General features: G+C 44.5%; 1 protein-coding gene across 1 annotated transcript in view; it reads left to right on the plus strand.

Annotated features, from left to right (window-relative positions):
• The first annotated feature begins 24,800 nt into the window (after positions 1 to 24,800).
• Positions 24,801 to 25,569, plus strand: part of LOC139661243 (pleckstrin homology domain-containing family H member 1-like) — a 33,567-nt gene continuing 32,798 nt past the window's right edge. The window contains exon 1 of the mRNA XM_071539669.1: positions 24,801 to 24,864. The gene's annotated coding sequence lies outside the window, so the exon portion shown is untranslated. The remainder of the gene's footprint in view (positions 24,865 to 25,569) is intronic.

A 25,569-nucleotide genomic window follows, 5' to 3' on the forward strand; every position in this document is an offset into this window, starting at 1 on the left:
AGAAAAACAAGTTCTCTTTACAGGAATAGGGAAGGATCTCCTCATCTATCTATGAGGCATCAAAGCGATGACAGGCGAAAGGAGAGACGAGGGCAGGGGGGCTGTGAGGCCGCGTGCCACGGCATCCACACGGATTCTCCATTTGGCGTCGTCGACACGTGAAAATCCCGCATGCGGTGCCCAGGGCGCACACTCAGCCCCGCTCACGATACACAATCAGCCCCCATCTCCTCCTGCGCACCGCACCCATGGCCGCCCTCTGAGGACCTGAAACAGGAGACTGTGTCAGCAGGAGTGTTCCTCCTCCCCCCGCACCCCCACTCCCTGGCCTTTGTCTCTTCACAATGTAGAGTAGTACAGTGTGCTCCGACACCTACAGATTCCCCTCACACCTCCTCAGGGAATGGACAGATCTTTAGAAGCTGTGATTCAGGTTCTCTCTCTCTGTGTGTGTGTGTGTGTCACTGCCAGGCAGTGTTTGTTTTTACCTGCTTTAACCTCTTTCCTTGTCTTTTCACAACTCACACTGACCGTGACACACTTTCCTCATACGTCAGGTCTAACTGGTGCAATTTATTTTAAGTTACAGAATATAAATGATAATATAATCCTATAATTACTTCACTGACTGAATATGTTTATATTATGTTATTTATTACCAAGGGTCATCAATCTTATTATTACACTGTATTAATAACCACAGAGAATTTCCACTGAGGTCTAAACATGGCTGAGCCCCAAATTCTTAAGTTCTCTTAAGGGGCGGGGTTTTCCCAGAGGGTTGCCTGTGCTGGGCCCTGATTGGCCGATAGAGACAGTTGCATGGCGGTGAGTGACAGCCTGTCAGAGGGGATCCATCGGGGGACAATGTGCCCAGTGAGAGGCTCAGAGGTCAGCCTGCTAACAACGGCTCCACCGATGGAGGAAGTTTGTTTTCTCGTGAGGAGCCGCCCTTTCATGTGTGCCACTCATTATCAGAGCGCGTGCCCCCCGCTGCCCCGAACAAGGCTCTGTGTGTGTGTGTGTGTGTGTGTGTGTATGTGTGTGTGTCTGTGTGTGAGTGTGTGTGTCTGTGTATTTTACCAAAACCCCTTTATATCTTCCAGTGACCCTGTTTTGCCAGAAGTAGAGCGCATACAATTGGGAATCCCTCTCAGATTGACCTGAGCTGATCATGACTGGCCTGTGTTTTGTTTGGCATCAAAAAAGGCAGGAAAAAGGGCAAATGAATGCCCTTGTCTGTTTTAACTGGCCAACCTCCATCACTTTCTGTAGTTTTCCTATTGCTCTCCCAAAGCTACAATAACCACAGCAAGCATCTTTTCAATTATTTCCAGCTGTCTCTCTTCCAAGCTTTTACATAATCACTGTTGCAAAGGGACATACATCTTGAGTAACACTTTGTAGATATGGCATAGTTCCTGGAATGTAGCTACCCTTGGGGTGATGTCAATAGGGCCAGATATTTAGGAGTTGCTAGAGAGCAGTAAAGTCAGTAGAAACAGTGGATGTCCTGTGGAGGAACAGACGAGTAAAGATCAATAGCGAGAAGATAGAGAGGAGTGTTATATGGAGGAGAGCTCAGATAGACACAGGCCTCTTGTGTTGGAGATGAGAGGAGGACTGCGGGGCCGGGGCCGTGTGAATTCATGTTGTTTGTGTGAGTCTGTGTGTGCGTCTGTTTGAGCATGCACATGTGAGACTGCCTGCACGCCTATGTGTGTATGTATGTGTGCATGAGAATGTGTGCATGTGTATCCGTGCATGTGCGTGGGTGCAATGCATGTGTGTGCGTATGGGTGCATTTGGTATGTGTGTAGATCAGATGTGGCCTTTTCTCTGCAGCATCCCTGGAGAAGAAAGCGGCTCAGTGTCCTCATGCTGTCCTGGGTCTATCGTCTAGTCTGGTCTGGTCTGAAGCTGGGCCTGCATGGCTGGGGCTCTGTGTCTCTGCACGCTGAAGCCCGGCCTTGTTCCCAGCTGTTTGTTCAGCTGGCCCACCAGCGGGGACACCAGGGACTCAAAACCCCCCTCTCAGGCCCGGTCGGACACCTCCGCCGCCGCACCCACCCAGGTCACCAACCTCCTGACCCCTCACCCGGGGGTTATTTGCTCTGAGGCCATCGTTCAAGAAGGGCGTTTTGTTCGGCCCTCATTTGGGCCGCAGTCCCTGGCTTAGGCCCTTGTCATCAGTGCCATTGATCTGCTCCAAATGAGCTGATTAGGGGGCCTGTGGTTTGTCCTGTTGAGTGGGCTGGGCTGAGCTGGGCTGAGCTCGGCGGGGAGGGGGCGGGGTGGGGGGTATGTTTCTGGGGGTACGGGGATGAGGGACAAGGGTCAGAGTGCATGCAGAGCAAACACAGTTGGGCATTCACGCTCGAAGATGCAACATGAAATTAGTGGTTGTTTGAAGAGGATTGGATCATGCCTGTTTGGTTGTGTTTGTTATGTCAGGTCTAACCCCTGTGGTTTCGGTGATGCTGCAGGCGTCCCAGCGCTCTCAGATCAGCGTTGTCTCTGACAGCGCTCTCTTTGATTTTCACTAATGAACATCATAGACTGCTTTCACCATGCCCTTTCACTTTTTCAAGCCTTCTTACAGGCCTTATGCATGGGTTGTGTATGTGTGTGTGTGTGCCATTCTCTCTTTGAAGCTGTTTTTTAAAGGTTATGTGACGGTTTGTGTGCGTGCATGCAGAGATATAGTAGGCTATGTGTGCCTAGGTGCATGCATGCGTGCGTGCATGCAACATTGTCTGTGTGCGTGCATGTGTGTGTGTTTTCATGTGTCTGTCAGTGTGTATCTGCATGCTTGCACGTCTGGCTGCAACTGCATGTGTGTGTATGTGAGCATGTGTGGGTGCATGTCTGTGTACATTCATGCATGTGTGTATGTTAGTGTTTGTCTCTCTTTATCAGAGAAGAGGCCATATAATTACAGTCTTAGTGTAATCTAACACTCCCACCACTCCCTGTATAAACTGAGAGTCCTCTCCTCCTTCTAGGTCAGGGATTAAGGACGAGGCCCTGGTGAATGAGCAGCACATAACTCTGGGACACACACAGGATCAGGCCCTTAACACTCGTCTGGGGGACATCAATAATGTCAGAGGATTGGGGTTTGTCTAAGACCCAAAGATAAGGAGACGGGGCAGTTAATGACAGACCAAGAGGGGTTATCTACAATTACTCAAACAATTAGTCCTGAAAGCATAAACAGGGGAGTAGTTATTTGAAATAATGAACAGTATTGTATATCAGTGTAATGTGGACACAATGCGCACATGCATGCTTTGAGAGTCACTTCATCTATCTGATCTGAAACGAGACTGGGGAATACAATGAGGCTTTTGTTTTGTGCTTGTTTACTGCAAGCTGATATTTTCCACAAATTGAGCTAGTTTATGGCGCTATGGTGCAAAAACTTTTCTTCCAGTGGGATAGTGAAACAGCAAATGTGTTGGAAGGAACGTCATGTAATTACCCAGTGCAAATGAAGCCGTCTTCTCCTGCCAAAGCTCTTTTTCAGCTGGGCCTCTGTGCTATGCTGTGTCATAGGTCAAAGTTTACAGGGTTAGGGTGGATGCTGTGTCCAGCCCAGCAGCCAGTGTCCTCACATCCATCTTCATTAGAGGTCTGGAAGTACTCAGTGACCAGTCCTCCCTCCTCCTCCTCCTCCTCTTTTCAAAACTATCTGTCCATTTCTGATAAACAGCTACATCAGGAGAGAGGGCTTAGCAGTGTCAACACAGAACTGCATGACACGATCCACCAGGGAGATGCACTCTGCAGTAAACAACACCCACTGCTTCAAAGACTGCGTCTCTACAGGGACATTAAGATGGAATTCATTAAATGAGTCATGCAGACTTTCAATACTGTTTGTAATTAGCTAATTTCTGTTTTGAATTTTATTTAGATGTTGCATTGCTAACATTATTAGCGATGGTTGATGATGACAGCATAACTTAGCCTTGCATAAATCCTCAGATGAAGGCATTGCAACAGCCAATGTGTTCATCAACAGGCAGACAGCACACTAAACTATAGATTGCAGATGTAAAAAAAATGTGCTGCCTTCAGACCAGCTGCAAGTTGTCACTTTCCATGCATACATCACACAATGTAATGCCAAATTAGAACAGACTAGAAAAGGGGGTTTCTTAAAGGTACACCCTTAAATAAGGAACACATCTGTGAGTCTAGTTTGGGACAGCATAGATTTATGCTACCTTTCAATACAGCATATGTTACAAACAACATATCTTATGTCAGTGCTGCCATTAATGCATGCTGTGTTGAAAAGTATCACAAATGTGTGTTATCCCAACCTAGGCTCACAGATTTGTTGAAAATAACACAGTGTATACACTGCCTTTTTGGCAGGTAAGCTCTATGATCAACATAGTGTTGTGCAACAATAACTGGTATCAGTTTAACTTCTGTTTTCATCATTTAGGGTGCTACACTTCTTTTGAGATTATGTAAAACTAGTTTGTGTGGTTCATTACTATTGCAAATAAACATTGCGCTGAAGCAACTGTAGCAAACTGTTGCAAACTAAATAACTCCTTGACAAACTGATATGAAACTGCTACCAATCTTCAATATCTACCACCTACTGATAGACCACAGTCCCACGGTGGAGATTTTGAACTTGCGTCACACTCAGGGTGGGAAACTCTACAGCAAGTACAGTCCAGCTCTGTCCTACTGTTGTGTATCAAGATGCAAATCATACAAATGTCAGGAATTGGACAGACAGAGATAATTTCATCCATCCCCCACTGAAAAATGTATTAGGTATGTAGGTCCCTACTTATGTCCTTACTTGTATGTTGAATAAATCTAGTTACATGCCAATCTTCCAAGTATAGTTTCCCACCCCAACTGTAACCTAAGTTCAAAATGGCTGCCATGGAAATAAGGTCCCTAAAAAAAAAGACCCTATCTGCCAAAATGTCAGTGTGTTCTTCCAAACCTTTTCAGCCTTCAACCTAATAAATGAGAACTTCATTCTCTTGTCCCGGGAGAGTGGCTCATGAAAACATGAGTGCTCTTGTCATGTGGTGACCCACTAGCCAACTCAATTTGGCTCCCAACCCATAGTTTAGGAAACCATGAACTACTAGACCATAGTGGAGCAAACCAGATCCAAACTAGACTAGACTAGATTGGATCAGACAGGACTAGACCAAACCAGACCAGACACAACACATGTGAGGAGACTGTCCCTCTTCCTCCCCAAGGTCTTTATCAGAACAATGACATCACTGTAGCTTTTGTCTGTCTGTGACATTACTAAATCTGTGGTGAGGATGGGGGTGGGAGGGCAGAAAGTAGAGGAGAGATGAAGGGAATCAAGAGAAAGAGTGAAGCAGTTCAAGAGAGAATACGCAGAGAGAGCGGGAGAGAGAGATACAGAGAAAGAGAGAGAGGTGGAAAGACAGATACATTGAGAGAGACAGGCAAAGTTTTAGAGAGAGAGAGAGAGAGAGTAAGAGAGCCTCGAGCTGTGGCTTGGCTGAACTCACCATGAACCTCGGCAGATTTATTTTCTCCGGAGCCTGTTGCTCTCTCGAAGGGGGCCAGATTTACATGCCTCTCCCTGGGCTGCTGTGAAGCTGGACTGGGGAGCGGAGGATGGAGGGATGAGCGGGCTGGATGTGATGGAAGCTTTTTGCAGGTTACGGAGGTGAAGGAGGGTGGGAGAGGAAAGAGGGGTTTCGCATTAAGGGACGCAGGGAGTCCACTTGCTGATTTGCTGGCTTGCTGGCTCAGTTCTCTCGTTGGTGTGTTCCCTGGCCCTCAGTTTCATGTGCCCTGGTGGAGCGTTGCTTACCAGCTCTGCTTCCTAATTAGAAACACTCCCTCCATTAACCGGGGTGTTTCATTTTAAACCCAGTCGCTGCTATTGACAGGGTTGGTGTGAGCCGATGGAGGCCCGGTCTCACAACTCGCCCCCAGGAACCTCTGCGGTGACATATGTGTCTTTGTTCCCTTACCATGAAGGTTATGTCATTTCTAACACTGTTTTTATATTATGTACTGCTTGACAAAAACAAAAACACAGACTCAGATCAACATGTACACACACACAAACACATCTACTTCTGACAAGCCTCCTTATCCATTTCAGGTATCACAACACACATTTTTTATTATATTAAAGGAAAAATCCACCGTAAAACACTTGATAAAACAGCTATTGGCGACGTACCTTGCATTCCTGGGCCCATTTTGTTGTTTGGTGGTGTATTTTTCTTATTCCCTCTGATAATTGGCCAAATGTAGGCAGTAAATCAGTAAACCAGATTTTGATGTCAGTCCCTCAGAATCAAAGAGCAAGAGCTTCTTTCTAGATTTACCATTTTGCACTGACATTCAACAACCATACAGGGAGAAATCCATCTGTTATGACCTTTAGTGGCTATTGATGGAGGAGGGAAAGCAGAAGAGGCAGAGAAACCGACAATAATGCAGTGCAGCCACAAGACATGCTGTGTTTTGAGAAACTCTCACTTTTTCACAATTGGAAATTCTCGCTCTCTTGTGCTATCACTATCATTATTGTTATTGCTCTCTCCACCTACATGTCTAACCCACAGCTGAAAGCAACAATTTCACGCCTGTTGTCTGGGGGTTGTTGAAAGTCATTCTGGGAAATGTAGGACGTAGAACTGAAGTTGAAGTAGACGAGGCAGTTTGAGGAAAAGTGGGCACATCATAAAAGTTAATCACAGCCACAAAATAACTCCTGGAATGCCCCGAATATCACAGATTCTAACATTTAATATCTAGCACTGTAAGAGCTTACGAGGATGAATTTTTACTTTAAGGCAAGTAGAAGATACTCTTCCATATAATGTCTTGTTGGAACACCATGGCAATTGTCCGTTTTGTATCCAAAAATCTACTAGACACTAATTTGAGCGGGATTTCCGCTTTTGCTCCGACTGTACCACATGTAACTGTAGACTATAATGCAGTATGCAAGCTCACACTCGAGCCCGCTGTGGAAGAGAGGGCCGGGGAAGCTATTAGCTAGCTGTCCTGCACCTCTGGCTCAACTCTCCGTGAACTGCTGGTGGAACCGGGGGTCAGCCACATTGGGTTTCATATCATTTCTCCTCCCCCTACTCCTGCTGTTTTTGCTGGGGGTGGGGGCGGGGGTTGTGGGGGGTTTGGGAGGCTGGAAGGTCCTCAGCTCCTGACCCCACAGCCCAGGGAATTGGCTGTTCCCTCTGTCTGACAGGTAACGCTCAACACCCCTGGAGGAGCGGCCCAGCCGTGACCCAGAGAGTGAGGAGGTGTGAGGGCGAAAGCGGAGACAAGAGATAGAGGTAAGGCATTAGACTTGAGCCCTGTTCGCACGGGACTAATATGGCCTGGGGTCGTCCAGTGATTTGAAGTAATTGCAGCTATCTTCTGGGATTTTAATCCCCTACGGAACTGACATGTCTGTAATTTGTAGAGTAAAAATTCCAGTGAAAATTATCTGCCATATTTTGGTGAAGGCCCCCCGATGATGCTAATCCTGTGCGAACTCTTGGTAATTTCAGCCGTAATTTGTTTTTGGCAGCGATTTATTTTTCTTCTTCTTCTAGAGGCTTAATCTTTCTCCTGTCATGAAAAATTGAGGAAGTGGTGGAATCTATAGAGGAAGGTTTTGAATGCATTTTTGGCACAAACTTTATGTTTTAATTTGCTAAATCCAGCAAGAAAGTGATGAATTGTATCATCTTGACCTTATACAACTGTACCCAGGGCACAGCAAATTTCATTATCCCATGTGAATGCATTTCACGAAACACTAGTGAAATATAGTAAATGGTAATACTAGTCCCATGCAAATATAGCTTTTGCCATATGTGTACAGATACAGTACTGTACTTGGGCTTTAGACCTGTAGACTAGTGCGGTCATGTGTATAGAGTATATGAAAGAGAGTAGAGGCAGATGGAAGATGATTTTACAAGTGACATTTCAATCATAAAGTCATCCAACACCCCATTATTACAGTCATGCACACTCCCAACGGCACCCAAACCACTCACATACTGTACACATACTGTACTGTGTGTACTTACAATACACATACGTGTGCGCACACATGCACACACACACACACTCCAGCACATTTGAGGCAAGAGTAGGAGGAGCAGATCAAAGAAGATGTGGTTAAAAAAGAACACCCAGGGACACCCACCTCCACATAAACAGGGGATCTCCTTACCAAAAACAAAGAGGCCTGAGCAGCCAGCCCACATCCAGCGGAACAGGGAGGGTTGGGGAAGATGGGAAGGAGGGAGAGAGGGAGGGGGGGGGGGGGAGAAAACATGTTACACAGGCGGAAAGGTAGAGCAAAATCATTCATTACTGTAATTACAACCTGAGCCCACTTACTCTTTCATTCAACGAGAGGAGAGGAAAAAAGAGAAGAAAGGGGGAGGAGGGAGAGGAGAGATTAAACTGTGTTTCGCCCAGAGAGGTGTTTAACACACGCTGGGAGATAACTTGTCCTATTTCTTTCTTCTTAACACACTCATGCACACGCACACACACACACACATACATGCACACATTCACAGAGGACACACTCTACAGGGGTTCCTTCCTTAATCAGTAAGAGTGATGTGGTTTCTGTCAGTAAATGAAATGAGCTATGAAAGGCCTGTCTTAAGTGTCTTCATCACAGTATTTATTTTCCCTCCCTGCTTTGAGTCAGGATGTCCCTCCCTACCTCCCTTTACTCACTACCTCCAAAGCAGAGCAGTGTTTGGACCTTTTATGGGTTTGCCTACTGGTGAAACATTTCTTACTTTGTCTGCAGTGCTCACCTTTGATATCGCTGTCTCCAGATTTCATTCTGGACAGTATGTGGGATTGTTTCAGTGGTAAAACAGCTGTGTAGTTTGTGTATTGTTTTAATTTAATCATCAAAACTGCGCTGACAGGTTTCTCTCTTCAGCTTTGTAAAATACAATGTTTTGACATGATATAACTTTATTTGTACAAATAGAGTAGGTCCGCACACAGAAATATGCTCCACCTCTGAAATTTGTTTGAACATTTTTTGTCCAGCACTGATTAGAAACTTGGATGTGTGTATCAAAACATTTCTTTGGATTAACTTTATTTTTACCCATGAGGCAATTCATTGTATTTCAATTATACAAACAACACACAACATTATCAAAAATAGCAGATGCAACAAGAAGCAACAATAGCTCAAAGGAGAAAAAAAAATGTAATATAGCAAAAAAGTATATAGGCAGAAGTTTGTTTTTCGTTGTAAAATGGCTATTTCCTATATCGCTTTTACATGACTGATTATAGAGTTTGATGGCTCGGGGCACAAAGGTATTGCTGCATCTGTTTGTGGGGCATTTTATGAAGTAAAATGACTCACTTTGTGAGCTCAGCTTCCAGATCCTTGTCTTTTACAGCCTCTCCTCAATGTGTTTACCTTGTTCTCTTGTCCTTGTCCCTCAGGACCTCTTAAACACTGCCAGTGTCCCTCTGGGGAAACAAACGTGACAGAGAGGAAGGGAAACAGTAGCCTAATGTGATCTGAAGACAACGACAACAATGCCTGGAAAGTTCACTTACCGAGCCACCTTCAATGGCGGTTTCAGCTGAAGCTATTTCCAGTCATTCAGAATACCTACAGGTGTTTCATCCATGCCAGGAAATAAGCCTCAGGCATCTTGTAGCATTCATTCAGAAATATGATACTGTAAATACATAGGAAAGTACATAACCTACGTGTTACTGTGTCTATGCATGTGTGGGTGTCTGCATGTGTGTATATTATTAAGTACCCTGTGTGTGTGTGTGTGTGTGTGTGTGTGTGTGTGTGTGTGTGTGTGTGTGCGCGCGCGTGTGTAGGTGTGTGTGTGTGTGTGTGTGTGTGTGCATCTGTGTGTGGAAAAGTGAGAGAAAAAGAGAGACTTTGAAAGAGAGAGAGAGAGACAGACTGTAACACTGTAACATTTACATTTAAATAATTCTTTGAACTAGAACTAAAACTGATGACAACCAGTGCTGGATAATTTATGGTGTTTGCATCCATGATACTGCATGTAGGCCAGTGTGTTAGTGTGGGTCATAAGCCTCAGTTGGAGTCTCTGCCCCACTGATTTTCTACAGAGCACAGGGTTTGAAATTCTTCACCCAGAGAGGCTGCGTGTATTTCTGTTCACAACCACTGCAGAGACAGAGCACAAGTGGCACCTAGTGGACAGACCTAGTACTGCAACCTCACTGTCACTAGCCATGTACAGTAGAAGGGCTGCTGGGAGAAGGCTTTGCTTGGTTCCTCGCTGACGTAGTGGTACAGATACGTAACAGATACGTGTGACCTAGCAATAATAGATACAGACAAGCTGGCAGACAGACAGGTAGGTAGTTAGGTAGGTAGATAGATGGATAGATAGCAACATTAAGCAACTAACAGAGTTCCCTAAATAGTTGGTTCCCAAATTGCACTGGTCACGAAAGTTGCAAAATTATTTAATGTAGAAAGGGGAACAATCTTGAAAATCCCAATAACGGACAAACTGCATTGCCAAAGAGGAAAAGTGGTCACAAGTCAAAGCTCACCAACCAGCACTGACACTGACACAGACACTTAACAGGACAGTTGCTAAGCATCACAAAACTATGGCGTCAAAAATTACCACAGCACTGAATAAACACCCATGTCGCAACAAAAACTGTATACTGTGAGCTTCACAAAGCTGGTGTTTGTGGCAGGGCTGCCTTTCAGAAACCTGTGATACATAAAGATGCATAACATGGTGTAAGGAGCACAAAACCTGGACTCCTGAGCAATGCAGAAAAAATAGCATCAAATTAGCCTTCTTTCACCCTTTTTCCTGCATCCGAATGAATTTGTATTTGGCTTGCCTTCAACCTACAATATCTGTTGCCAACTGTTAAACATGGTAGTGAATCTTTAATGATAATGGTAGCCACCTAATGGGAGTCATTAGGTCCCATGATTGCTCTGTGCGGTCACATAACGGCTAATGAAAATTAGGCCTATTTTCCAGAAGCAAGTGCACTCTATGCTGCAAACTGTTCTCCCATGATGTCCCCATATTCTGAGATGATAATCCCCCCATACATACTGCAAAACAAATTCAAGAGTTGTTTCATGAACACGAGGATGAAGTCAAATACCTTCCATGGCCTCCACTATCACCAGATCTTAATAAGATCTCCAAGAACTGGAGACTTTGCCTCTTGAAGAATGGCCTGATATCCCACTACACACAATTCAGGACTTGCATGGCAGCCTTCCAAGGAGGATTGATCCTGTTTTGAAGGCAATGGGTGTCTACTCCTTATTAGGCACTTGATATTCATATATTGCCAGGTGTTTCTGTTTTTGTACACCTCCTGTACATACATGCTGCACATGGTTTGACAAATGATGCAATACTTCACCTTTTTTCAGAGAGAGTATCTAGTGGTCAGAACATCTGTGTTCGTCTGTGTGTTTGTCTTCCTTTGACCTGGAACTACTCCTCTTCCTTCATAGATGTTGAGCCCCCACGTCTCTCTAAACAGAATCCAAGTCTCAATGGCTGATTGTAGCTACTCCTGCCAAGCTAGGCCTCTGATCCTCTCGCCTTCCACCTGAGAAACTGCTGGTTCTGCTATGGCCCATTTGGTTATATATATAGACACACGTGTGCATACCATCTATATAAAAACGCATATGTGCCGTGTAAATACAGATACACACACGCACACACACACAAACGTCCAAGCGCACATGCAGAAGTGTACAGCAGCCTCTCGCCTTCCGCTGGTGGTGCAGCTGGGGCCCAGATGTGTACTGTACTCTAGGTGCTGCTGAGCGCAGGATGTTTTGCATTCCCCGTGTGGAACATGTGAGGCGTTCCTGTGGGCCGTCCGTCTGGCTGCATTAGCCCGTGTGTCATGGGGATCTGTTTGCCTCGGCCCCTTGTCGGCTGGCTCCAGGGGTTTGGGCACGTCCGTTAGCATGCTAATTCACGGCAGATGTGGGGTGCTGAATCAGGTGGTGAGAGGAAACCCCGGCCAGGCGGGAGGGAGACACAGGCTGCCCTGTGTGGCGGCCCAGCCCAGCACAACACAACACAACCCTCCCTGGCTGACCCACTCTGCTCCTGCATTAGTCTCAGCTGCTGTGGAAAATGGTATTGTATGATGTATATACAGTATGTCATATGATGGACATTTTCATACAAAGCTTACAATGACACGAGTGCACGCGTTTTTAGTACGGGTGGCCCCAATGGTAACCAAACCCTAAACACAGGCAGTGTTAGTGTCATGCTCTACTCATTGAGCTACAAAACCACAGAATGCTCACAAAGGCCCAATCTGTAATTGCAGTGCCGCACCCCCTTTTGAAACACTGTCACCCCATTATTGGCTTTGTTTACATTGTAAATTATTGGACTGAAGACATGAAGACACTTTGAAATTTGCTGTATGAGCTGTTTTATGCTAGGACTGACCAGATGTTTTACGTGTACTTTGATGCTGTTAAATGTTTCCTTTCATGTTGAAAAAATAGACTAGAATTTTGAAAGCAAAGTTTCAAAATTATTATTTTCCATCTGCAAGTCAAACTCTGGAACAACAAAACCATAGATGGTTGAATAAATACCAGATTGTATTATTTAATCACTATGAATGGTGAACACACACGACCATCCCTGCCTAGTCCCTTCTGTTCCTGGATTAGTCTCGGTCGGTGTGGAGAATCTGCACTTAAGGCGGCACGAACGCCATTCGTGCACACTTCTGTCGGCACAAATCCCAAAGAGGAAGTCAGAGAAACACAGAGAGGCAGAAAAACAAGCAGGAACTTATTAATATGGCAGATTTTATGTGTAACAATGAAGAAGTGGTAGATGTGTAGTATGGAATGATTGGATGAATGTGTCATGGTGAATCTCCGTGGTTTTTGTAGCTGACTTGTTGTATGACTGGCCCCACTTTTTCAAATGGCTCCAGCCACAGTTCTGGCTGCAGTGGAGGGGTGGTTAAGATGCAATAAACACAGCAACTGAGCATAAAGTGGCAACTTTGGCACAGTACATACTATGTACAAGCACAGCCACAGCACCAGCATCCACCCTAATCCTGGTTTGACTCATTCTATCCAAACTTGTACCTCTTCCCCTGCCTGTCCTTCGTCACTACGCAGTATGCTGAAGTCCCCATCCTTTCCCCCTGGACTTTCTGACCCACTGTCCCTGTGATCTAGTCCATCAATGTCAGTCACTTATTATCTAGTCCACCTCTTACAGTCCTTCTCACTCAGACCCATCTCTGTCCATCATCAGGTCATCTCCCCAGCCCATCTTCCCCCATCAACCCCAATCCCCAATCTCTCTCTCTCCCCAACGCCTTCCTTACACTCCAGTACCATCTTCCCCAGGCCCTGTAATCCAGTCCCCCTGCCACTCTACCCCAAAACTGGCCTCTGCATGTGCCGCTCCCCTTGTTCCCGTGCCAAAGTCCCACGACCATACAGCCAATTCCTCATACACTCAATTCCAATCTTTTCTCCTCGGTCCCTTGGTCCCCCAGGCAAGTCTGCCGTTGGTCGGCCTCTCCACAGCTGGCCAAGAACAGATTCCAGCCAGACCCGAGCAATTGTGGCCCTCACACCACCTGCTATAGGGTCATGGCCATAGGGTGTACTTAGGATGTACTGTGTGTGTGTGTGTGTGCGTTAATGCACATGTGTGTGCATGTATGTGTGCCTGTGCGTCTGTGTATAGGCGTATGGGGGTAGAGGATGCTTTAACACACACACATAACTGACACAGCATGGGGCTCCATTGTGTCCTAATCAGTATACCAGGAACTGAATAACCAGTATGTCCTCCATCCTTCGCTCCAATTGACTGAATACGACAAGATAGGGAGAGCTGGAATTCTCCTTTGATCAAAGCGTCCGTTATTCAATGGGATGTGGCATTGCTGGGGGTTTAGAGTGGGAGGAGGCTTGTAGGCCGAGTGCAGGGAGAGAGAGAGAGTGTGCTCAATTGTCTTGTCCCTTTCTTTTTTTTGGGATGCAGACCCCCGCTGCGAGGCCGATACCGAGGTCGCGACCTTTTGCCCCCCCCTTCCCCTGCGTCGCCGGGGCAGTTTACGGCTCATACTTGAAGGACGCTGGCTGTCATGTCTAACTGTTGAACAACCCCCTTTCAAAGATTCACCCACACTAACTGCCTGACACACAGAAGCACTTCTTTTTCTCTCCACCCTGGTTCGTTTAGGGAGTTGGAGGGTGAGGTTTTGGGAGGCGTGGGTTGGGGGGGGTTTGAGAACTCATTTGTTTGAGCTTGAGGAGGAACTGGTGGAGAAGTAGATTAAAGAGACACCAAAATGACAAGAATGGGACAAAGGAGAAATTGACCATGTCAGTGTGAGTGTGTGTTAGTTGTGGCAGCATCTGCTGCTGGGAGTGTGGTGATAGTTCTGTAATAAAGACCGGGTGTTTTCTGAGAATTGGAGGAGGGGTGAAGGAGAGGGGGAGCTGTTTGTTTCATGGTTTCTGAGAGTCTCAAAGGCATGTGTGACTGTTAAAGACGTGGTGTTATTGACCCTATTGTTAAGTCTGTGTACAGCCAAGCCATCAAAGACACTTGAGGAGAACATTTGGTCATTAACAGAACTGTTGTATTTGACAGCTGTACAACATATTTTCCTTTTGGAAGTGCTACAGCAAGTAATGTTCTCTTTGGTTGCTATCATGTTTTTCAAAGGGAAGCTATAGTAAAGATGGTTCATACAATTCATCTTTTCCATTTACTCATGTAAAGTGAGGAAAAATACCAGTGTTTGGTTCCAAAATGAGATTTGAAAAACATGACACAGAGTGTTGCAGAATGATTACTAACATAACATCAAAACAAATTATGGTACTTTTTGAAGCATTGTAGGTAATCTAAGTCCTTGGTTGAGAAAATGATAACACTACAGACTGGATATATTCATTAGTCAGACAAATTAGCTAGTTTTCCACTGAGAAAAAATAACATAAAGGTTATTTCTCTAAGAAACGGAAACATTCCAGAACTAAAAACATCTACAAAACTAAATAGAATATTAAGGCTAATAAAATGTTGCATCTGAAATAATATAACTGATACATGTTTCTAAAGTTTCATATCAACTGGCAAACTGTGTTGAAAAGTGTTTGAGTGAATTAGTAAGTGCATCTTAGCAAGGTTTTATTGCTGCAATAATTCAAAGGGATGTAAATTTTAAATATGGCATCAAGCTGCCATTAGCGGGCTCCAAGCATATGGGGCAAATTATTTGACAGTGAGAATAAGCTTGATTCATCATTTTGGAAGAGTTCTCTGAGCCCGTCCCAAACGTGCATGTGAAGTTGGGTTGCTCCAGCAACAAGCATTTTGCTTGACTTCCTGTTTGTGAGTCTTTGCTGTCAACTTCATTTGTGCACCATGGCCAAAAACGGTTTGGGTTTACATAGGCTAACTGTAATCTAGGAAGTCCATATATGATGTGTGCAAAATTTTGATCAAATTGGATTGGATCAAAAATCATGCATATGCATACAGAAAGTGCATGGGCCCCTAAAAATGAAAACTAGTTAGAGCTTTTGACATACAATACAAAAATTGAGAAAATCCATCTATCACTGATTTTGTGATTAAGATCAATTTCCCATGAATCTCATCTTTTGCTTGGATTTGTAAGCACAAAATGTGTGACTCAGAACCTTCTTACAAACAAACTTTCCCTGTGTAACAGAATGGCTGCAGTTCTGGCGGTCCCTTGTGGTCAATAGTGCAAACAGTGACATGAGTGACACTACACTTACTGTCCAGCAGAGGACAGCATGCACATCTGAAACTATCAGGACAAAATGAAACGCTGCGGCTCCAACAATACAGCATACCCATTCATCAAAACCCACGCACTGTTTCTGTCTCTCTCTCTCTCTCTCTCTCTCTCTCTCTCACACACACACACACACACACACACACATTCTCTCCCTCCCTCATTCACTTGGTCACTTGTATATTCTGTCTCCCTCTCTGTCAGTCTGCCTCTATGTTTCCCTATTTAGCTCTCTCCCTGTCAACTTTGCTAAAGTTGTGCACCGATAGACAACGCCACACACACAGGCAAACTGTATTATGGTCTGGTTGGAGCTGTGCAGTATAGAGCTGTTTTTCCTCTCCTCTGTTTAGTGCTGTCTGCTCAGCCTGAGTCTGCTAAAGCCATCACTCTGCCCCCCTCTAACCTACGCCCTCTGTTTTTCTGCTCACTCCAAACTAGCATTCCGCCTTACTCTTTCCCTCCTTTCCTCTTTCTCCTCCTCTCCTCTCCTCTCCTCTCCTCTCCTTTCCTTACTCTTCTCCTTATCCCATCATGTCTCACCTCCTTTCTCATCTTCCCTCTACTCCTGTCATCTTCGCTCTTCTCCCGTCTCCTCCACCTCTTCTCTTCTTTCCTCTCCCCCTCCTTTCCCTTCGCTTATCTCTCTTCCCTTCTCTCTCTCTCTCTCTCTCTCTCTCTCTCTCTCTCTCGCTCTTAATTCTTCCTTTCCTAATCTATCTTATTCTCCTTTTCTGTAGCTGAATGCTGTCAGAGCCATTGACTAACCCAGGGATGACATCAGCGTCCAGCTCACTGAGATGAAAGAGAGACACCTGATCTGTCCCACAAAAGACAGCCAGGGTGGGATGAAGGAAATGTGTGTGTGTGTGTGTGTGTGTGTCTGCTTGTATGTGTGTGTGTGTGTGTGTGTGTGTGTGTGTGAGTGAGTGAGGCTCTTGAGTTGGTCTCTCACTAGGCCTATTCATATTTCTCTCTCTGTCCCTCTGAAAGAAGACTTCATCACAGCAGCTATCCTGAGGCAGTATGAGTGTTGAACTTTATGGGTCTGGGCTCTAAAAATCAATAATACTTCATTATTTTATTGATTTTACTTGTACTGATTGTTTGGCACTCATCACTATTGTATTAACTGTCCTTGCCTGGTCATTGGGTATAATGGGTATAAGGGTTATGTGTGCCTGATGTCCCCATCTTGTTTCTATCTTGAGCACACTGACACAAATTCCTACCAATCTTGGTTGATATGGCAGTAAACTATTGAATCTTGAATCTTGAATCTTGAATCTTGAATCTTGAATCATGTATGGCCGCTTACTCCATTTTTTTGCCCCCTTGATCTGATTTTCAAGGGCATTTGGTCCTTTTTGTGGCAATTTTATTGAACTATGAAATAATACATTTGTACTGGCAAATAAACACTCAATTTGTGCCGTTAAGATTTGTTTTATTTTAAATCATATCCCATCATGTAAACGGAGACACCCAGAACACACTGGAAACAAAACCCTGGTCATAGCCTTCCATGAATCACCTACGGTGGCCCACAGGGGACAGTATTTGCATTAATTAATGCATGAATATATGAGTCAAAGAAAAATTGAGGAAAGGGTGAACTGCACATGAACGGCATTTTACGAACTTTCAAGGGCATTCATTTCTGACCCTGGTGTGTATGAATGTGTAGGTATATGTGTGTGTGTGTGTGTATGTGTGTGTGTGTGGTGGGTTTACAAGTCATAGGCCTATCCTATTCCTCGTCCCTTGAAGTCATGTGCAGACGTCCGGTAGGTCTCTTTAACAACAAAGCCAGTTTGGTGTGTGTTTACACACAGCCGCCCTCTGTGTCTCCGCTCCTCCCCTCCAGAGGCTCTCTGGCAGATAACAAACACCTCTCAGCGCTGACTGACCAAGGGATTTATGGCCTGGGAGACGGCTGGTTTAGGGATATGCTTGTCCATTAACAGTTTCTCACCAGGAGGTCATTTTGTGCTGTTTTCTTCTCTGTCAAAATGTCAAACAGCAAGTGACAACTAACAAATTATGTTCAGTCTCTGCAGTAATAGGAATCTGGGATGAGTTGCAGAGACGATGCTTTCTGTATCTGTTTTCTGTTCTGTTCTGTTCTGTTAATATGTAATTTAGTAGACTCCAATAAAGCATTTTGAATGTTTGTGTGCATGTGTGTGTGCATGCACTTTTGCTGTACACGTGTGATGAGTGATGTCTTCATGCTAAATCAAGACTGTCACTGTGAATGTGTGTGTGTGGTATGTTTGGTCCACCTTACAAAAACAAGGATGTGTTGCCGCTAATCCCTCTGAGGCGCATTCACACTTTACTCTGTATTCTCTCTGGAGGAAAAAGGCATTACGCTTTCAACAGGTGGGACATGGCGAGGGAATACCCCATACGCTGTGTGAAGGTGTGTGTGGGCTTCACACCTTCTCTGAAAGCACACACCTCACTCTGTGCTGCCCTCACACCCACAACAGATGTACTCACACATCCGCACACACATCCCCAGAGGGACAGCAGGAGGAAGCGTCTCTTCCAGCTATGGTATGTCATTTAAACTTTGAAGTTGGAAAGGAAAACACCGCAGTATTGATAACACACACCGAATAAAAGTCTATTGAAGCATTAGTAGTTTTAACTCCATCAGTTAAATTCATGTTTTAGGATGGTGCTAGGTAACTAAGGGTGTTTCTTTGGATGGCACATAAACCTCACATCCTCTCTGGCCATATTTTCCTTTTCAAACATACAGTATCAAAGGCTTATCAGAGCAGGATCTTATCATCTCTGCATGCAAAACACTCTCACTGTTTGGCGGCTGACTCTGGCCCTGCCACAGGGCAGGACTGCAGCCAACTTCTCCCCTGACAAGTGAAGCCTGCAGGCTGGAGAGCCACAGTTTATACTGCTGGGTTTTCTCCATTACATGCTCTCATACTCTCCATTGTCCTCGAGCATTCACAGCTCCTCATCCATGGGGTTTCACAGATCATGTGACATTGCCTCATCCTCTGTTTGCAAAACGCCCTGCTTGTCTACCTCCACCCTTTTTTAAATTATTTTTCCCCCTTGTGACAAAGATTTCTAAACACACAAGCATGCTATCTGCAATTTCACTCACAATCTCTCTCTCACTCTCTCTGTCTCTGTCTGTCTGTCTCTCTTTCTCTCTCTCTCAGTTGATCTCCTCCAGTGTAAACAGAGAGTGTGTTGCGCCCGGATAGATCTTGTCTGTCCTCGGTGTTGACTGTTTTGTCTGTGGGAATCACCATGATGGATTGAGATCCCCTGATGCCTGCCTCGTCTGCAAGCGGACGTTTCCACTCACCTCCCTCACTCTGTTTTGACAGTCTGCAAACAGCGCTAGTGTTTGGTCTGGTGTGCGACCCCAGCCCCGGTCTTTCAAGAAAGACAGTGAATGCAGTGACACAGAATAATAGTATTTGGTTTGCTGCTTTACTGAAGATTTGATATTTTATTGTCTTGACTGGAATTTGTGGCAGTACAACTCAGACTTCATACAAGAAAAAAAACACATCCAACACAGAGCTTCAAACAGTCTGCCTTCCTGGGGTCATTGTTCCAGAGTCGGAGGGTCTCTAAGTGAACTGCATTGTGGTAAAAGAGACCACCCCATAGCCGTAGAGACAAACTTATTAAGTTATTTTATCTTGTATCCAGACTTCTCAGGGTTATTTTAGGAAATTATCTTACTGCACTGGCAGATAATTTCACCGGTTTCAACAAATTTGACTTTTTTTTCAGAATAATGTAACTTGTTTCAGGACATTTACTTGGTAAAAGTGAAATTGTCTTTGAGAAAGTTTTGTTGTTTCAAGATTTTCTTCATTGTTTTATGATGATGTCTTGAAAGAAATCATATTGGCATGTATCAAGTGAAATTTATTGAAACCAGCAAGATTATCTGCCAGTGTAATGAGATAATTTGACTAAAAATATCATGAAATAAGCTTGATACAGTATGTCTGGAAACAAGTTAAAATCACTGGACAGTTTGTCATTTTTTTGCAGTGCAGGTTCACTCCCAGCAACAGCTACCTCTACCATTGTCAAAGAGTCTTTGAGCAAGACACTGAACCCCTCCCTCTGGTGAAATGTGTATGTTTTCTCAGAGGGAAATGAAATACCGAATTGCATAATGTAATAAGGTGATGGAGTATGCTAAAAAAAAATCATAAACGACAGAAGGTGTTGTCAGAGTGAAATGCTCAGTATAACTGTGAATTCATGACCGCAGGACGTGAACGTGGCGAGTTTCACAGCTTTAGTCAGGGTGGAAAACTATATTCAACAATTGTGGTGTGGCGGTTTGCGGATTGGCTGTGATTTGCACCCCAACTGATTGTAAACATTTTGGCTGGATCACCTATAGTAAATCTCTCTCCACAAAGCATGACCGCGGGATTCTGCATCGCAATTTAAATCTTTACACTGTTTCATCGAGCTGGTTGGGAGAAGACACGCATGCATGCACACACACTCATACGCACTGACATGGATAAGCTCATGTTCAAACACACGCGCTTATGTACACACTCACTCACGCGTGCTTGCTTGCTTTGTAGACACACACACACACACGCATGCACACACTGTCACACACACATACAATCACACGTGGAGCTTTGTGAAATGAGTGTTATTGTGAAGTGGATAAACAGTCATCAATCCTTGGACCTGTGATTTAAGGATCATTGTCTGACCACACTCACACTGTCTGCCTCCAAAGCCACTGTCACCAGGCACTGGCTTACATCTCACTCACCAGCCTCATTTTCCAATAGCTCTTAAGTGCAGATGATGTTGACAATGTGTACAACGCCAGCTCAAACCCCTGCCTTAATGCCTGTTACACATGCCCAATATTGAGTCACACGTTGAGGAGTTTTTGTGTAAAAACTGGAAGGGTTTCTACTATTTTCTCTCCCAGCGGTGGCCAAAGGAGAGATGACCCCTACCTGCAACTTTAGCCTTTGTTAACATCAGCTCATACTGCAGCTCATCAAGCAGACCACACACCGAGCAAGAGGAAACACACCGTTGAAAAGAAAGAGAGAGGGGGGAAAGAGGCAAAGGAGAGAGGAGTTAACGGTCTTGTTATCACAGGGGGAGAAAAATGAAATGGTGAGTAGTTTTTTCCGCCATAAAAACTCATAATGTATGTCCACCGACTCCCCCTGTGTCAAATCTGTTATCCTTTGCATCTCTCATCCCCAGCGCTGTCCTCTCTCACGTTGTTGCTGTTAAAGTGAGTTTGGTTTATTTTCTTTTTATATGGAGTTTCCATCATGCTCCACTCCCTCTGTGGTTCCAGCGCGGCTGGCCAAATGGCAATAAAATGCTCAAAGGACATCAGAGAGGGAAAAGGAGACCTATTTGTTAGCCTAACAAAATCCACAGTAGTTAAATAACCAGTCAACATGTGAAAAAGGGGCAACGCTCAGCCTCAATGCTGTTGTGTGGACAAGACAAGTGGCCAAGTCCTAACAGCAGCTACAGCGGAGTATCTAACCAATGCCAGTGTCTTTGTAGGAGACGGTCAATAGCACTGCAGCCAGTCAATTGACCTTTGACAACTGAATTGAGTAACCTTTATTTATATGGGCAACACTCTGAGAGCGGAGCACTCTTTACAGATGTCCCCTGTATACAAGGCCAAATAAAGCGCTGTTGTTGTTGAAGTACTGAAATATGCAAAATACAAGAATTCAGAATGATAAAGAAGGATGCATTACAAAACAGGAACGCTGCTCAAATAAAAGCATAACGCTGCAAAATGCAAGCAAAGTCATTATAAAAACAAGAGCTCCCAACTGCTGTATTCACGCAAATTACGGCTCTAAAATGTGAGAGTGGAATGACTGAGTCTACGTTGAGATTTTCCTGTAGTCAGTTCCATTTGGACATGAGATGTATGAAAACTGAAAGCAGATTTTCCTTACTCTATTGTGGCCCGTGGAACTTCTAAAACTAAACAGTCCTGACAAACCCGCACGTCATTTGACCTACTGTCTGTGTGCCCCATAGTCTGACTCCCACCATTGAAGAAGACTTATGGCTGATGGACTACATGTGTGTCATCAAGGTCCAGTTTATCATCATAGTCCTGCTGGAACACATAGGACACCAAGGCTGGTTTCACAGACTTGGATTAAGCCTGTTTTATATGAAAGAAGTTGAATTGGGAATTTCTACGATAATGAATTTCATAAAAAAAAAAAATTATGACAAAATAGTGAAGAATAATAACAGTAGACATTTCAGTGTGCGGGTTCCTCTGTCGTCTAATGTTGTATTATTCATGTGAACCTGCGCACCTGAAGAAACCAACAGCTATTTTGGCAAGACAGCCGCAGTATCAAACACTGTCATTCAGCACTTCATCTCAAGTCTTCCATCAGTGTAAACCGGTTCACTCAGGTCTACCAACTCTGCTCAAAGACCCCAGTCACAGTCAGGGTCATCACACAGATCTTGACTTATGGTTAAATGGATATAGCACACACGTTAACCTACGAAGACTTGGTGAAACCGTCTCTATGCCCCTTCTTCACTGTCCTGTCCCCCCTCCTCATGGCATTGGCAGCTCTGCCCGGGAGTAGGCATGTAAACCATGTAAGCCTGACACCAGTTGTTTTGACTGAGAGCAATGAGGCACTGACTTATTGTGCAACACAAGGCAGAGCCTCAGCCTGGATAGCTATAGCTCTGAATGCCTGCTGTAAACTCAGCCCAACCTGACCAAGTCCAAATAGTGTTTGGAAGTAGTTCCTATAACGTTTGTTTAACCCACTCAGAGTGCCAGGTGGGTGGGGTTAATCACATCAGAAATATCCAGACAGTGTCACATAAACAGCAAAGTCATTAGTGTTAACTATGGGGGTGTAAAATTAAACTCTATGCCAGTGTTTCCATAAGTCCACACCCATAATGATTAATTAGTAATTAAATCAACCCAGAGTTGATTTAAGACTTTTGATAGTTTTGAACACTCAGATCAGATCTTTGAGTAGACAAACAACTCTCCAATCAACACTGGTCAACTCAAAATAATTGTCATTGATAAATCAACACTTAACACTGGAAAATTTGCTGTGTAAATCACAAAAGTATTCTACACTGACTTTCAAATATCTCTGGCACTTGTTGTATTGTCCTCAGTGGCATTCCCCACTCTTCTGGTAGCCCAAGCATCCTATAACAAAGGCAAAGAATTATTTCCAAATACTATTTGATCCTGATCTGGCTTCAAAAGACTGCAGCTGCTTATGTGACAGGAAAAGCAGAGCTAACATCCCAGCACTGCATGGACTGGGACTGGGACTGAAACTGGAACTAGGACTCGGACAGGGACAGAGCATGACAAGGTGCTGAGGGAAACATAATAGTGTTTAGAATAAAATAGAGCAGGGCACATTAGCAGAGAGCAGGCACACTGAGAAGCCTGTATAGCCTACATATAGAAATACACAGAGGCCCTATGGAGGGGGGGTGTACTGAGCGTTTTGCGTTGCTTAAGTGTTTTTATGTGAGCATGTGATCTAATTTCCATGTAATGCCCGTCCACATTTTGCTTTGACCAGCAGTTGAGGAATACTTGTGGTTATTTGTGATTTGTGTGTTCTCTCTCTCTCTCTCTCTCTCTCTCTCTCTCTCTCTCTCTGTATGCATGCATACTGTATTTGCGTGTTATGTGTATGGACAAAATATATCCTTCACTGGACACAGAAGGGTGTGTCACACCGCTGCATGCTTGTTACATTAACACACAGACTTCTTGCAGCAGCTCTATTTGAGACCGTATTACATTTTGATTAAAAAATGTTCTGGGTTTTTGTCACTAAGACTCTGTTGCACTGCTGGTGTCTGTTGTATGACTTAATCTCTGGTACTAAAGTTGTGAATTATTTATTTGGGTGTATCACGCAACAATGTAAATGCTCAGACAGACATTATAAAATGTTCCAGATGGAGATGTGCAAGGACTACAGAGAGGAAACCGATCTCCCCACCAGGGCCACAAGACTGACTCTTTCATTGGGCCCCATTTGTTTCTAAACCATCCTGCTGATTAAAGCAGCTTGACTGTGAACTATTTCTGACATTTTAAGTTGAGTGAATCCTTGTGAGGGTTAGAGGAGTGAAGGCCGAAGCTCTGGAGGGAATCCGAGGCCTGAGCGCACTTGCATTTTGTTGCTAAAAGCCTTAAACCTTTCCAAATTATCCCCTCACAAATTTTTTACTGCCCAGATAATGATTCATTAACAGTTGCAAACTCCCACAGCACCACCACAACTTTTGATTCCAGTAAAAGTCTGGGGAGCCTGTAAGCCATTCCCAATGAACAAACATAATGAGGCTACTTAAAACCTAAAACTTGGAGTGAAATACTTTTCTCTGCTCACTCACGGTGGCCCTTGGAGTTTAAATGAAAGGTACTGCATAGATTGCAAGCAATTATTTAACTTATCCAATGTGTTATAAAATATATAGGCTATCCCTATGGTCTACCGCGGGGCATCAGGCTTATGCTTTCAACTCAAAGAAATCTTCAGAAGATTGTGTTTACATCCTGAGAGGGAAAGCCCAAGCCGAGCCATAATGCAATATCCTGAGCAGCTCCTGCACACAAGGGGGCCTGACTCCTGGAGAAATTTGATCCTGCATTGGGCCCTTTAAAGGAATATGGGATGAGTCTGTTGAATGGGGCTCTGCAGCGGCAACGTCCCACTGAACTCTCCGCTCCAAAGAAACACAGAAGGGCAGCGGGAGGGACGACAGCAGAGGCATGCGAGAAAAAAAAGTCAAAAGAAATGAATGAGCGGCAGTGAACGGCAAGTCGAGCGAATGCAGAAGTTATGAGTCGGACCGCGAATTACCGGGGAAGGTGTACGTGAGCGGAGAAAGCCGACTGAGGGGGAGAGACAACAGAGTCACAAGGTAAAGTATGTGGAGGGCTCCGCTTGAACCAGGAACACTGACTTATCTCTTTGGAAGTCCTCTGTTGGATGACTGATTTTAAATGCACATGCCGGGACTAAACTAAACTAAGATGCGGTTGCCGGTTTGGGACAATAACCTGAGGAGGCGCAACTGCAACTGCGTATTTTGAGATATGTCTGATGTGTGGTTGAACTTTCTGCTGACCGACGGTTTTATGGTTGCTACTTTTCTACTTAACCAGCGCCTGTCTGGCACACCTGTTCCTTGTGGCCTTTTTTGGACAAAATCTTGGCCACTACTTGCCCTTGCAGCGCTTCTAATAACATTTATAAAGGCTATATTAAGACTTTCTACACGTGAAGCAAGAAAAACCTCTGTGCTTAATTATATTTGCATGACCTTTAGGGAGAAATAGCCTGTGTGTGCATGTATGTGTGTTGTAAAGAGTGCACCCATGCGTTATCAAAGCCATTTGTGTATCTGGACAGGGATCCTGAGTAGGATTTACTCAGGATCCCTGTCCAGATACACAGAGACTGTCCATACTGCTCCATAACTCAATTTGACTCCTGTAGTATAGCCATAGCTGTTATTTAAACACCTTCCCAGGCTGATATATGGACAGAGGATATATATTCTGTCCCACACTGTATGGTTAGGGATGTCTCTCACTGTAACTCACCCTGTTTCCCCCCCCTGAGA

This window comes from Centroberyx affinis, unplaced genomic scaffold (genome assembly GCF_046629955.1).
Source record: "Centroberyx affinis isolate AG114_WGS23_722 - 3 ecotype Tasmania unplaced genomic scaffold, CSIRO-AGI_Caff_v1 ptg000205l_1, whole genome shotgun sequence".
NCBI classification, from domain to species: domain Eukaryota; kingdom Metazoa; phylum Chordata; class Actinopteri; order Beryciformes; family Berycidae; genus Centroberyx; species Centroberyx affinis.